Raw genomic sequence first — 15,495 nt, 5'->3', positions numbered from 1 at the left:
TGTCCTGTTTAATATAATTTCATCCAATTGAGTATCATTTAAAGAAAATTGAGTATATTTTCTATAAAAATTAACTCTCATATTTTTAGGTACAAATATTCTAGAATCGAGTATAATTCCTATTAAATTCAGAACTTTAAATTAGAATCGAGTATATTTTATATTAAATTAAACTTTTTTCTTAATATAATTACTCTTAAATTTAGCATCATTTACCATTTAAAAAAAATTTAGTATATTTTTAATCTAATTGAGTATCATTTAAAGAAAATCTAGTATATTTTTTTATCCAATTGAGATAAAAAAAGAATTGATCGAAAATATATTAGATTTTAATTTAATATAGATTTTAATTTAATGTACTAAATTTAAGAGAAATTATACTAATTTTTAAATTTTTTTATATTTAAAAATATTATAAATAATTAAATAAATGTGTTTGATTAGAAAATAAAAATAAAGAGACTGCATATAAAATTTTATTTACCGCAGGCAAATTTTCCCTTATAATTAGTTTCCGTATTACAATGTCAGATTTATTTCCATTTTATTTGTTTTAATTATTTTCGTTTTCTTAATTAGCCTCTCCTTCCTCGATTGCTACAGCAGCATCCCACACATCTGCAAATAGTGCCACTTCTACCGGATCAAAGAATATAATTAACACTTTGGCAATAAAAAAAGTTGAAGAATATCAAAAAATAAAACAGATTTAATAATTAAAAAATTTATTTATTTAATAATTATTATTTTCTATTTTGATAATAAATAATAAATTAACTAATATATTTTTCATATATTTATTTTTCTATTTGTAATTGAGTTAAGTATATGAAAGGAGTCTAAATTTCTATAGTTTAATCATTTTTTAATTAATTAAATTTTTATTTTTTGTCTATCTGTAAAAAGTTTATTCCTCTAGATGATGATCGTGTTTGTTTGTTCGCTGTGCTACGTCAATTGTATCAGAACTGAGATTTAAATTCGGTTTATACCTTCTTCGATCTAATTAAATTCTACTTTTCTTTCGGTGGTACAACTCCTTTTCAAAGTATGTGGACTTTGGTATGCAAATTTTTTAACAAAGAGGCTCAATTAATTCGGTACCATTGTTATGATCACTTGAAAATTACTGATTATTTGAATTTAATAGTTTAATTAATTTTGTGTATTATTTATTTAACTCATATTATTTATTTTCTTATACTTTATAATCATTTTTGTCTCATTACCTTGATATTTTTGTCACTATTTCATGTCATTTTAATTTCCTATTCGTCTTATCATCACTTTGCCTCTATTTTCAATTATCTTGTTTGTCTGATTTCCAATTTGTCTTGTCATTTTAAACATCCCTATATATATATATATATATATATATATATATATATATATATATATATACTTAAACTACACAGTCATCCTAAAGGGAAATAATAAAAAAGAGTTCATCTCATTAGGGACACTGAGTTCCTGCCACAAGTTATTAAATTTATTTACAAATAAAAAACGGTTGATCATACAAAAATATAAACTAAAAAGCATTTTTTGGTTGTGCCACCAACGTCTTAAGCCTACTCACTAGTCGATGCTTCTTGTCTCACATATCTCATCTCTTGAAATAAATTAAATGGTGAGTCCACAGACCCAGCATGTTCAAAATCACATTATGTAATAGTTAACGTCTATAATCTGGTGTACTAAGGGAAACACATGCTAGGCAAATTAAGACTTGACTACTTGCATATCATAAACATGAACATAAACCTAGGCGCCGACATAGGCATGAGAGCATAAACATAACCATAAGCATTTAAATAAATTTAAGCATGAGAATAAACCTAATCATAAGCAAGAATATAAGCATAGACATAGACATACTTACATAACATAAACATATATACTAAGGATCAACATAAACATATATACTAAGGATCAACATAAATATATGCAACCATAAACATAACCATATATGAACCTGAATGAAAAACTGAGCGTAACATAATCATGAACCTATCATGACCATAACTTGAACATAAGCATAATTATAAACGTGCTGCCACGTAAGTAGACTGACATGTCATGAACAACATAGGGTTGGTGATCTCCTAAGGTAGGGTCATCGATCACACTTTACCTCGTAATATTTGGTGAGCTCCCGGGCCAGGCTCACCGGTCACACTCAACCACATACGATTATAGGATTGTCTTGCATCACAAATATTCTCCTTTGGGTGAGTGGTTCATTTTGGGGGCATTCTTTCTTCATATGTCCAATATCCCCATATTTATAGCACCGACTTGATCCCTTCATGCAGGCTCTCGAGTGTTTGTGTTGGCATGTCGGGCATATCGGAAACTCATTAGGCTTTGGGACAACTTGCTTCTGCGATCTCTCCCCTTGGCCCTTCTGTGGCCTAGTTGCTTCCCTCTTGTTTTGCTATTGAGGCTGCTGATAAGTCGTCAGGCACAATCTCTTGCTTTGTCTATAGGCTTCTGTAAGAAACTAGGGTGCTAAACATACGAAAGAACAATGGAAAATTTTAACGCCCGCCCTTCCTCTTGCCCTGGCACGGCAAGGGCGGCGCTACGCGAACATACATACATGCATATGAAATCATTGCAGTGGAAGAAAAATTTCTATTTTAATTTTAAAACTTAATCATATAAACAAGACATGTGAACATGCTAGCATTCAGGCATATAAAATTTGACTTTTACTATCTATTACTTGAAACATGATACATGCTCGTTTAACTAGATCATAAAGCTTACTTAATAAGGGGAAAACTAAACATGTATATTGTTCTCTAGAATTTATGATAACTAACAATTCTCTAATTAAAGAAGTACTTAACATTTCAAGGTTTCATGGAACAAAAGAGAGTATAAGTTTACATTAAGCATTCAACCATCCAAACAAGTTCAAGTTAATATCAAGTGGCAACCATCAAAAAGTATCAAATAGGAAAAATAAGTTAACATGCAGAACTTAGAATATGCGTAAGTCCTGAAATGCAAAACAGATCTCTTCCACCATGCCACTGCCACACACATCTTTGCCCTTTCTGCTGCTCCCTTTAGTTTAGCCATGCTTTACCCTTTTCTGCAGTATAAGGAAAATAAAACTATAAGCACATAGGCTTAGTAAGATCCTTTCCTACACACAAAAGTCATAAATCATGAATTAAACATGGAGTAGTGATATATTCATTTAACCACATCTAGATTTCACCTTTCATGTTAGCATGAGGTATTGTCATATTCATTAAAGCAAAATCATAACATAGTATAAGAGAGCATAAGCATAAAGCAGTAGCATGTTCTTCTATGTATCATAGACATATCTCAAGAGAGCATCTTCCTAAACCATAATAATCACATAACATGAAATCACATATATATGCAAGATGTTCTTTTGAAAACATATATTATATAAATACTTAAACATAAATCTCAACATGAGGGCCCGACATTGTACCACATACATGAATTGCGCGCATCCTAAATAAATCCAAGGTAGCTAATCTGGAACCTACTAGGAACTAGGCCCGTGCTTTGACCTAGGGGCAACTTAGGAGCCCATCCCATGGACCATTCTTAGGGTCCGGTACAAGCCATACAAAAGTAAAATAGCATATCATGTTTCTTGTCATATCATGAAGACTGCTCTTAATCCCAACTTATAGGGAAGCATCTCTTAGGTCTTATGTTACTTGTCATATCATGAAGAGTGCTCTTAATCCCAACTTATAGGGAAGCAACCCTTAGGCATTTTCACATACATAAGCCTTGCATAAGCATAACATGGTAACATAAAGTCCACATATCACATAACATATCATAAAGAGTCATTATCATGCATAATTGGGGTTTTGATCTTTCTACAAACTCTAATTCCATGTCTTGGCCGAAACCTATAAGCATGATTCTAGGGTTCTTATAAGCAACTTTAAGCATGAAACATTAAATTAATATCACATGATACATGACATAACAAGTGAGACTCTTAGCAAGCATACATGAAATTTCCAACCCTAATTCCAAGTCTTGGCCGAAACCTATAGAGCATGAATCTAGGTTTTCTTTTAAGCAACTTCAAGCATGAACTCTTAAACTAATGGCATATGATACATAGCATGACATAGAAGAAAACCTAAGCAAGTCTAGTTGGAGTTCAACTTCCCTAAGCCTTTTCATTTTCTTCTTGGCCGAAACTTACAAGGCTTGTTCCTAGGGTTTTAAGAAACATAAATCATGAATAACATCTTAATAGCATCACATAACTTATTAGGTATCATGAGAAAAAGCATAAACAAATCTAATTGGAGTTTAACTTTCCTAGGCCTTTTCATTTTCTTCTTGGCCGAAACTTCAAAGCATGATTTTTTGATTTTGAAGCAACATAACTCATGAATAACATCTTAATAACATCACCTAACTTATTAGGCATCATAAGAAAATACATAAGCAAACCTAAATGGAGTTTAAACTTTCCTAAGCCCTTTATCTCTTCTTGGCCGAAACTACTAGGCATGATTTCTAGGTTTTTTTTAAGCAACATAAATCATGAATAACATCTTAATAACATCACCTAACTTATTAGGCATCATAAGAAAATACATAAGTAAATCTAAATGGAGTTTAAACTTTCCTAGGCCCCTTATATCTTCTTGGCTGAAACTTCAAAGCATGATTTCTAGGTTTTTAAGCAACATAAATCATGAATAACATCTTAATAACATCACCTAACTTATTAGGCATCATAAGAAAATACATAAGCATACCTAAATGGAATTTAAACTTTCCTAAGCCCTTTATCTCTTCTTGGCCAAAACTACTAGGCATGATTTCTAGGTTTTTAAGCAACATAAATCATGAATAACATCTTAATAACTTCACCTAACTTATTAGGCATCATAAGAAAATACATAAGCAAACCTAAATGGAGTTTAAACTTTCCTAGGCCCCTCATCTCTTCTTGGACAAAACTTCAAAGCATGATTTCTAGGTTTTTAAGAAACATAAATCATGAATAACATCTTAATAACATCACCTAACTTATTAGGCATCATAAGAAAATGCATAAGCAAACCTAAATGGAGTTTAAACTTTCCTAGGCCCCTTATCTCTTCTTGGACGAAACTTCAATGCATGATTTCTAGATTTTTAAGCAACATAAATCATGAATAACATCTTAATAACATTACCTAACTTATTTGGCATCATAAGAAGATACATAAGCAAACCTAAATGGAGTTTAAACTTTCCTAAGCCCTTTATCTCTTCTTGGCCGAAACTATTAGGCATGATTTCTAGATTCTTAAGCAACATCAAACATGGAAAACACTCATAAACTACTTGTACTGCAGGTGAGGAAGATAGTTACATCCTCTCTCTTAGTTTACTAAGAAAATACCTTTGGTGGAGAAGAAGAAGAAGACCCTTTTCGCTTCTAGAATTCCCTTTCCCTTATTTTTTCTTATAATAAGAAGTATGTTTCAAGAACTTCCCTTTGTGAAGTTTTCTTAGGAAGAAAAACCCTTAGCTTGAATTCGGCAATGGGAGAGAGGAACTTGGGGTTTCGGTGGAGGAAGAAGAAGAAGAAGAAAGGAGAAACCAAATTCCCTTGCCCTTTTCTTCCTTCTTATTCTACATGAAAAGGAAGAAGAAAGAATGAACTTTTCTTTCTCTTACCCTTTTTATTTCTATTTATTTCTAAAAAGGAAGAAGTAAAATGAATTTTTCCACTCTAAGTGGTGGGAGAAAGAAAAGATAAACTTTTCTTCTAAGTGAAAGGTGTCCCTTCACCCTCCCTACCATTAACTACAACTTCCCTTTCCTTCCCAACAATACTTCCTCTTGGGCTATTGGTTATTCCATTCTACTTAAAGCTTTGTCACTTACTAAAAGGTTCAAGGTTCGAACGAACCTTGGCCATGCTTCTTTTTGGTTCTATTTTTTTTTTAGAAGGAACCCACATAAAACTCATTCTAATCATGCAAAAACTACATAAAATTTACTAGAGACTTTATGGGTGTTACAAAAACTTCTAGTTCCTTTCTAGAAGATCCATGCGAAGGTAAATACAAATACATATACTAAGTTTCATGATAGGCATACCTTTGATGTGTGCACTCGAACTCCCGACAGCTTGGATCTCAACATGATCACGTGTCCGTGCCTCTAGCGGTATCCACACCAACAGGCGTCTCATCCGTCTCACGATCTCAAGAAGTGGAGAAGAAAACTACCTAAGGTTGTGCTAGCAACCAATCAAGGTAATTTAGGTGGAGAAAGGAAGAGAGGAAGAAGACAATGAACATCTTACAATCAATGGCCAAAATTTCTTCATTTGTATTCCCATGGAATACCAAAAGTCCATTTGGCTCTTGATCTCCCTTTTGCCTCTTGATCTTCTTCATGAATTGACAAGGTCATCTTTCATGAAGAGTTTTTTGGTCAAGTCAAAATTGACCTTTCCTCTTCCCTTTTTTGGTCAAGTCAAAATTGATCTTTCCTATTCTTTGGTGAATTCAAGTGTTAGGTTATTCGGGCCGCAAAAACCGTTTTTTGTGTTGCAGAAATCCTGAATCCCATGCCACCGGATCTGTGCGAAGTTATAAAATTTCGTAAAAACTTTGAATACGAGTTTCTAGCCTAGATATAAACTAGATCTACAAAGGAGAAGAGCTTTACCCTTGATGCGATGCCCTTCGCTAATCTCGCTCGTCCAAGGTTCGCCGGATCTCGAGAGTATCAAAGTATATGCTCCTCTATGTGTATCCACACAAGCAAGAGATGGAGAAACCAAACAAAAGGTGTGCTAGCACCTTTGAAAGGTTCGGCCAAGGTGGAGGAGAGGGAGAGAAGAGACAAGGAAGAAGATGGAGGTTACACACACAAAATGAAACTCCCACAATCACTAAAGTGGCCAGCCACTTCCAAGAAAGGCTTTTAAACCTCCATGGGATATCAAGAGTCACAACTCTTGATCTCCCTCATAAGGTGACACACACATGTGCTAGTCTTGATGAAGTGGCACATCATAATTGGCCCACTTAATGCCAACTCACAAATGAGGTGGCAAATGGTCAAGTCAAACTTGACCCTTCATCTTCCTCTCAAGTCAAGTCAAACTTGACTTAAATTCTCCCATTGGTTGATCAAATCTAACCATTGATTCAAGCCAATTTAATATAATGAATCTTTATTTATTGATTAAATTGATTCAATGAAACATAATCTAAATTAGATCCATTGAACACATGAATCAAATCGAGTCCAACTCAATTAGTTTAATTTGGATTACTCTTAATCCAATTTGGTTTATCATATGAACCTAACCCTCTTGGTTCATCAAATGAACCTAATCTCCATCTAATTACCCTTTGTGTGTGACCCTATAGATTCTTATAACATTGGCAATGCTCCTAAATCCATTTAGAAGCATAAGTAATGAGCGGTATCTAGCAACACATCATTACTACCCAAGTTATAAGAATGTTGAGATCCAACATCACCTTGTGACTACTAATTGTGACTCTTCACAATATATGACAAGTGTTCTTCTATCCTAGACATCTAGATTGATCAATGTGAGGAATTGACCGTGTCATCTTCTAATCAATCTAAATCTTGAATCCCAAGTAGACTCACTCAATCAAATGAGATCAACATCTTATATTGACTTATTTGGGCATGACCATGCACTTAGTGGTCTCACTCTATCAAGAATAATGATGGCACTCCCTTCATATGGGAGGGATAGATCCCATCTACATCACTCACATCCCTCCGCATAATTTGTTACATATCCAGTAATCGCCTTTATGGTCCACCCAGTTACGGGTGACATTTGACGAAGCCAAAGTATGTAACTCCTTATGTAGGGAACCATGGTGACTTCAGGTCCAAGGACTAATAGTCATACTAATAGCCACATGAGAAAGTATATGACACTCATATAACGATCCATGATACTTTCTCATGGCGGGTCATTCAGTATACATTCTCTAATGCATACCCATGTGTCAACTTGATATCTCCATATCCATGACTTGTGAGATCAAGTCATCGAGTTGACCTACATGCTAGTCTCATCACATTAACATTGTCCTTGAATGCTAATACTTGACTAGGAATGATTAAGAGTAGTGTTCCCAATATCATCTCACTATCGATTCAACTAACCGATTGATATAGGTAAGAACCTTCTACTCAAGGATGCTATTATACTTAGTTATTTGGCACCAATACAAGTAAGCTTAATAACCATAAACAAATGCCTTTATATATATAAGAATATGATACAACGAGTCCATACAACAATCATCAAATGATTGGCTCTAGGGCTCTAACTAACAATCTCCTACTAGCACTAGTGTCAATCAATATAGGCTCTAAGGCCCAATGACTTAGTGTGACCATCATGCTTTCTCTTTGCCAAAGCCTTGGTCAAGGGATCTGTGATGTTAGCCTTAGTGGGTACTCTGCAAATCTTCACATCTCCTCTATCGATAATCTCTCAAATGAGATGGAAGTGCCGTAGTATGTATTTGGTCCGCTAGCGTGAGCGAGGTTCCTTAGCCTGTGCTATTGCTCCATTGTTGTCACAATAGAGCTCTATGGGATCAGCTATGCTAGGAGCCACTCCAAGCTCAGTAATGAACTTGCAGATCCAAACTGCCTCCTTTACTGCTTCTGATGCAGCAATATACTCAGCCTCTATTGTAGAATCAGCTACTGTGTCCTGCTTCGAACTCTTCCAGCTCACAGCACCACCATTTATGCAAAACACGAACCTTGACTGCGATCGATAATCATCCTGATCAGTTTGGAAGCTACCATCACTGTAACCCTTTACAACTAGCTCGTTATCGCCTCCGTATATCAAGAAATATTCTTTAGTCCTTCTCAAGTACTTAAGAATATTCTTGACTGCTATCCAGTGACTTTCACCTGGATCTGACTGGTATCTGCTCGTCATGCTCAAAGCATACGAGACATCAGGATGAGTACATAGCATGGCGTACATGATAGATCCTATGGCTGAAGCATAAGGGATCTGATCCATGCGGTCTCTCTCCTCTCTAGAAGAGGGACTTTGAGTCTTTGAAAGACTCATACTATGTGACATCGACAAAAATCCCTTCTTGGAGTTCTACATGGCAAACCGAAGTAATACCTTGTCAATGTATGTACTCTGACTTAGGCCAAGCAATCTCTTAGATCTATCTCTATAGATCTGTATGCCTAGAATGCGGGATGCTTCACCTAAGTCCTTCATTGAGAAACAAGTCCTTAGCAAAGTCTTGACAGACTGCAGCAAAGGGATGTCTTTCCCAATGAGTAGTATGTCATCCACATATAATATAAGGAAGACAACTGTGCTCCCTACAACCTTCTTGTAGACACAAGGTTCATCTTCATTCTTGATGAAACCAAACTATTTGATTGCATCATCGAATCGAAGATTCCAACTCCGAGAAGCTTGCTTTAGTCCATAAATGGACCTATGCAGCTTGCATACTCTGCCAGTATGCTGTGGATCTACAAAACCCTCAGGTTGTGTCATGTACACATCCTCGAGTAGGCTTCCATTTAGAAACGTGGTTTTGACATCCATCTGCCAGATCTCATAATCGTGGTACGCTGTAATAGCAAGCATGATCTGAATAGACTTAAACATCGCTACTGGAGAAAAGGTTTCATCATAGTCAATACCATGAATTTGCTTGAAACCTTTAGCTATCAAGCGACCCTTATAAATAAGTCCATCCATGTCAGTCTTTCTCTTAAAGACCCACTTACACCCAATGGGTTTGATCCCTTCAGGTGGATCAACCAAAGTCCATACTTGGTTAGTGTACATGGATTCCATCTCGGATCTCATGACCTCTAGCCATTTCTCGAAATTTGGTCTCATCACAGCTTCCTGATAGAAGGTAGGCTCATCCTCAATGAGCACAACGTCATCATGGTCAGACAAGAGAAATGAGTATCTCTCAGGCTGACGACGTACCCTATCAGATCTGCGAAGAGGTAGGTCTACTTGAACTGGTTGTGGTTCCTCAACTCCTTGTGGAACAACATCATCCACAACACTTTGTGGTTCCAGTTCAACTTCCATCGAGGTTTTAGTGCTATTGTCCACATCTTGAACTTCTTCAAGATCGAACGTACTCCCACTAGTCTTTCTAGAAACAAAGTCCCTTTCTAGAAATACCTTAGTCTTAGCCACAACTATCTTGTGTTGACTGGGAATGTAGAAGTAATATCCCTTTGTTTCCTTGGGATATCCAATAAAATAGCACTTATCAGATTTGGGTCCCAATTTTGATCGAGACTTGATGTCGAACGTAAGCCTCACAACCCCAATCCTCATAAAAGACACCTGGGCATCTCTCCCAGTCCATATCCTATATGGTGTCTTTATTACAGCCTTAGATGGAACTTGGTTGAGAATGAAGGCTGCTGTGTCTAGAGCATAGCCCCAAAGATACATGGGAAGATCTGTGTGACTCATCATAGACCGTACCATATCTAATACGGTACGATTCCTCCTTTCGGATACACCATTCCACTGTGGTGTTCCAAGAGGAGTGAGTTGAGATAGAATCCCACACTCAGCTTGATAGTCACGAAACTCATGGCTAAGGTATTCACCACCTCGATCTGATCGAAGTATCTTAATACTCTTGCCAAGTTGGTTTTGTACTTCATTCTTGAATTCTTTAAACTTTTCAAAGGATTCTGACTTATGTGTCATCATATACACATAACCATATCTACTGAAATCATCAGTAAATACTACAACAAAAATATTAAAAGACAACGGTTAAAAATCGTTGTCGTAGGCCCTTTAAAACCGTTGTAATTGGCAGTGTTGTTAAAAGTGGGGGGCTACGACAACGGTTTTAAACCGTTGTCTTTGAATGAAAAGACAAAAGTTTTGCAACGATTTTAAACCGTTGTCTTTTCATTCAAAGACAACGGTTTAAAACCATTGTTATTTAGAGCTTTTTTCTGTTTTTGGGGCTACGACAACGGTTTTTAACCGTTGTCTTTGAGGGTGATACACAACAATTACGATTTTAAACTGTTGTCTTTTAAATTATTATCTTTTAATACCAATATATCATATTTCAATTTAAATATATAATAAAGAATCATAATCAAGAAAGAATATTTCCCATATCAATATCATTCAAAATGTTAGTTATACAAGAATTACAATCACAAAAGAAGAAACATATCTCATGTTCAAATAAAATATATCCCAATACAAATAAACAAATAAACTCTATTTACAACTAATGAACAATAGCCAAAATACTAGAAACTTTTAATGGTGGTTCATGCAATGTAGGATTGCACTTAATTATTATCAACCCAAGTCCCATCACAATCTTCAACTTGTAGGATTTCATTGGACTCTTCTTTCTCACTTGCTTATTTTTTTCATACCAACCTTTTCCAATATGAAGTTGGTGCCGAAGATTTGATAAGGTGCTTGGATGAGAATGAGAAGGGAGACGAGGAGGCAAGCCAAGCCAACCTTGAGGGAAAAGGTCACCCTATCAGTGTCCTCTTTGGCAAACTCCCCACACTTCCATCATCAATTTCCTCATTGGTATCGTGGCTTTGCCATTATGATCCTTGGTAGACTTCTTCACGCTTTCTGATTGTGGTGTTGCGTTTGGCAGCAAGCAAATGTCGACAATAGTTTAGAAAATAATCCATTGAGACTGGACAGTATGACTCTTTCAAGTCTGACAGTTTCCTTATAGAACTGTTTCTTCCTAATGGCATTAGCTAGCAGTGACCTATCAATAAAAACAAACATAAAATTACAAACAAAGCAGAACAAACACATAAGTTCAGAAACACGATTGATAAACCTACAATTTAGAATGTAGAATGTAGTCAGAATAACAATTCATCAGAAAAAAGGTTAAATCAATTGTATGATGAATGAAAGAAAAAAAAAATACAATGTGCACACACATATGGGAAAATGTCATGTTAGTATGTAATAAAATATAAGTTATCCAACAAGGAAACAAAGAAGATTTACTACACCTTTGCATCTGAAAGGATCTTTCTTGTGACATGAGAATCAGCTATAAGATGAGAATATGTAATTTCAAAATATAGTCCACACTGTAAATGAAAAAATATGAGAGTTATCAGAATTGAATCTGGCCAAAACTTTGAATCATTTCAAGCTCAGATAAGTAATGTTGATGCACTTACAACACCTGAATAGCAAGCTTAATAGATGGAATCTTCAAACAAAAATGTAGCTTTTGGGAGAAGTCCAATGCGATTATATCAACCTATTATTGAGTAATCAGGTAAAAAGGTAACCAACAACAACTTCACTGCATTATTTATTAGATTCCAATGTAAAAGGTATATATAAAAAGTCACAAATACACAACAAATTATGAATTGGATTAAAAGAAGAGGAAAAAAGGCTTTGTCAAGTTAAGAAAAAAAAGGTATTTATTTAGATCTAAAGTTGCAGCAAATAATTCTTCTATTGTTGATCATAAATAACGCTCTAACTTATGTGCATGATGTTCCTTGAATTATGCACAAAGATATCCAACATAGTTGTATCCTTTATAGATAAAGTGATTGCTTGTCCTCTAATGTACATTATGTGGATTCATTCATAATGGACGTTCCAATGGTGACAACTAAATTTCTCATCGAAAACAACTTTTGTAGCTTATTCCTAACAGGGAAAGGAATAATTTTTTTCTTCTAAAAAACAATGTGACATTATCAATAAGATACTACTTTACATGCAAGGACAACTTTTGTAGTTCATTCCTATGAGGCAAAGGATTTTTTTTCCTTCTAAAAGACAATATGATATTATCTATAAGATGCAACTTATAGAGGAAATTTGAAAAAAAAAATCCAATTATGTCGCCAATTATGTCAAGTTATGTAGCAAAAGAGGATCCTTAGTTTGCACAAAGGTTAGTCTCGTCTCTATTTTAGACTTTTGCAAAAGGGGGCTCTACCAAGTGGCAAGAAAACATTCTTAGCAATAATTGATTCTTTCTAGCTAGTAATCGTGTAGAACGCTTCGATCAATCTGCACGATCAGAAATCCTAAGTTGTTCAGATTAAACTAAGGAATGGATTTCTGAATCTAACTTGATTGCTTACTTTGCTGTTAGCTAATGCAAGATTGGCAAAGAATGAATACTTGGTTTTCTGAAATATGAAAGATTTGAATAGGAAAAGAGAAAAGGTATTTACCAAATCACACACTTGGTATTTGATATTGACAAAATCAAGTTCCTTGTAGAGTCAACTTCCTTCGTCCTTCAAAATCTGAATGCTAGTTGATTTGCAACTCTACATGTTGACCACCCTGTCATTTTTCATCATACAAGTTGATTTATAAAGTCACACTCTAAGCTTATAAAAACTTATAGGAAAAATTTCTTACTAATCATCCAAGGTCGAAAGGAACTTAAATATTTATTGTCTGTTTTGAAATTATATATGCTGCAAACTGATTTGCAAATTAGTAATAATCAAATTGCAAATTCAAAACTCTGAATTTATGCAAAATAAAGGTGAAAGATCCCTTACATTTGGATCCTTTGTGCAAACTAAGGATCCTCTTTGGTAGATCAACATTTGGATCAGGTTTCGATAAGTAGCCAATTATGTCGAAGATCTTGGCTGAATTATCTTCTCTAAATGAAGAGGATGGTGGGTTTAGTGTCTCAAAGCAAATAACAGTATCAAAATAATCTTCCAGATCCAGCTTCTTAAGCACTTGAGCAGCATGAGCTTGATCACCATTAGTGAATATCTATTCATTCAGGTCGATTCATGAGCTTGTTAGTAAAGTGAAATAAAAAATAAAGTTGAATCAGAGAATTTCAACATCCATGCCCCAGAAACTCACAACTTTTCGAACTGGAAGGCTCAGCAAGAGTTGACTTATAACAGGATCTGGCTTTAATGTTTCATATGGTAATCTTCCATGGACAAAGCTATTAAACCACAAGAAATTAGTAAACTCTTTGCTTCACTAAAACCATAGAATGAAACATGTGAAGCAAAGATAAAAAAAAACAATGATAGAGTCAAACCTATGGAAATCATCATAATCGAAATTATAGCCAATGACCTGAAAAACAAGTAGAAAGCTTCTCTTTACTGTAAGCGCACCTTTGTCGAACATGAATATAACAATTACCTTTAAACTAGCCATTGTTGTTCTATAGTGCTTATACAGAACAGTACACAACTCTAGTAAATTGCTTCTTCAACCTCTAATTTTTCAAGCATATATTCTAAAAAATGATAAAATATATGTCTCAATTCTTAGGGAAAAGTTGATATAGAAACAAAATAGAGACCATACCTAAAATATTTTTGCGGCACTCGGCGGCAATTTCGGAACTCAACAGATAGAGGGTGTCATCAAGATCTGAAAAAAAAATCAAAGGCAAGCAATGGTGAATTAAGAAAGGATTCGTATGCTATAACTTCAAACCTATCACCAGATAGCCAAATGCCAAAATGTACCAAATAAAAGGCAATCATATCTGATATTAGCTTTTGTGCACATCTCCTTTGATTCCATATCTATAGCTCACAGCTTCAAAATCATAAACCTAAGGTTAGGAAAAAGCAAAGCATGACGAATAAAGGTTTGATTTGGACCAATCTCTCCCAAAAGATCAAGGTTTGTTCGGGAGAGGAGACGAGGGTCCGGTTGGAAAATTCTTGTGAGGGGAAGACAAGGTCGTCCTCCTTGGATTCTAGGGGCTCACCGAGGATGACGGCGTTAAGGTGTGAGATCCGACCAACATCTGAGGGGTGCAGGGACATTGATTCCATGTGCCAAAGGGGTTGGAGAATGCGATGCCCACCTTCAAAGACGTTGTCACCGCCGCCGCCGCCTCACCGGTCGTCATCACACACTGATCATGACACCCTCTAGAAGAGGAAGAAGACCGGCGAGGAGGGAAGAGGTTTTGGCGAAGAGGGACCAAACACAAGTAAGGAGAGGAGTCGCCGGTGAGATCTGAGATGCCCTAAGCCCTTCACGTCCTCTTCCAGGATGAAGAAGAGGAGACAACAAAAGAAGCGCAGATTCATTCCACCTTCCTCTTTCAGGATGAAGAAGAGCTCGTCGAGGAAGTTGGGTGGATTCTGGTGGTAGCGAGGTGGCGGTAGAGGGGGGGGGGGGAATGCTTAGGGATCGAGAAGAGATCAAGAAAGAAAAACACGAAGTAGGTGAAGAGATCGTAGGTTGGATGGAAATGCTTAGAGATCGAGAAGGTAAAGGGGTGGAATGCGGCGGCAAAAAATTTCGGAGAGAGGGAAAGAAAAAAACACAGCGGCAAAAAATTGCGAAGGGGAAAAAGCGGCGAAAGAAGAAAAACAACGCTATTCAACAACACTTAATAGACAACGATTTTCAAAAACCGTTGTCGTAATCCCAAAAAG

At 35.6% G+C, this 15,495-nt stretch overlaps 1 pseudogene; it reads right to left on the bottom strand.

Annotated features, from left to right (window-relative positions):
• Positions 1 to 12,078: 12,078 nt before the first annotated feature.
• LOC122033848 lies at positions 12,079 to 14,626 on the bottom strand (annotated as a pseudogene).
• Between the last annotated feature and the right edge of the window lie 869 nt (positions 14,627 to 15,495).

The sequence above is a fragment of the Zingiber officinale genome, chromosome 11B, assembly GCF_018446385.1.
Source record: "Zingiber officinale cultivar Zhangliang chromosome 11B, Zo_v1.1, whole genome shotgun sequence".
Lineage (NCBI taxonomy): Eukaryota > Viridiplantae > Streptophyta > Magnoliopsida > Zingiberales > Zingiberaceae > Zingiber > Zingiber officinale.
This window is presented reverse-complemented; position numbering and strand designations above follow the sequence as displayed.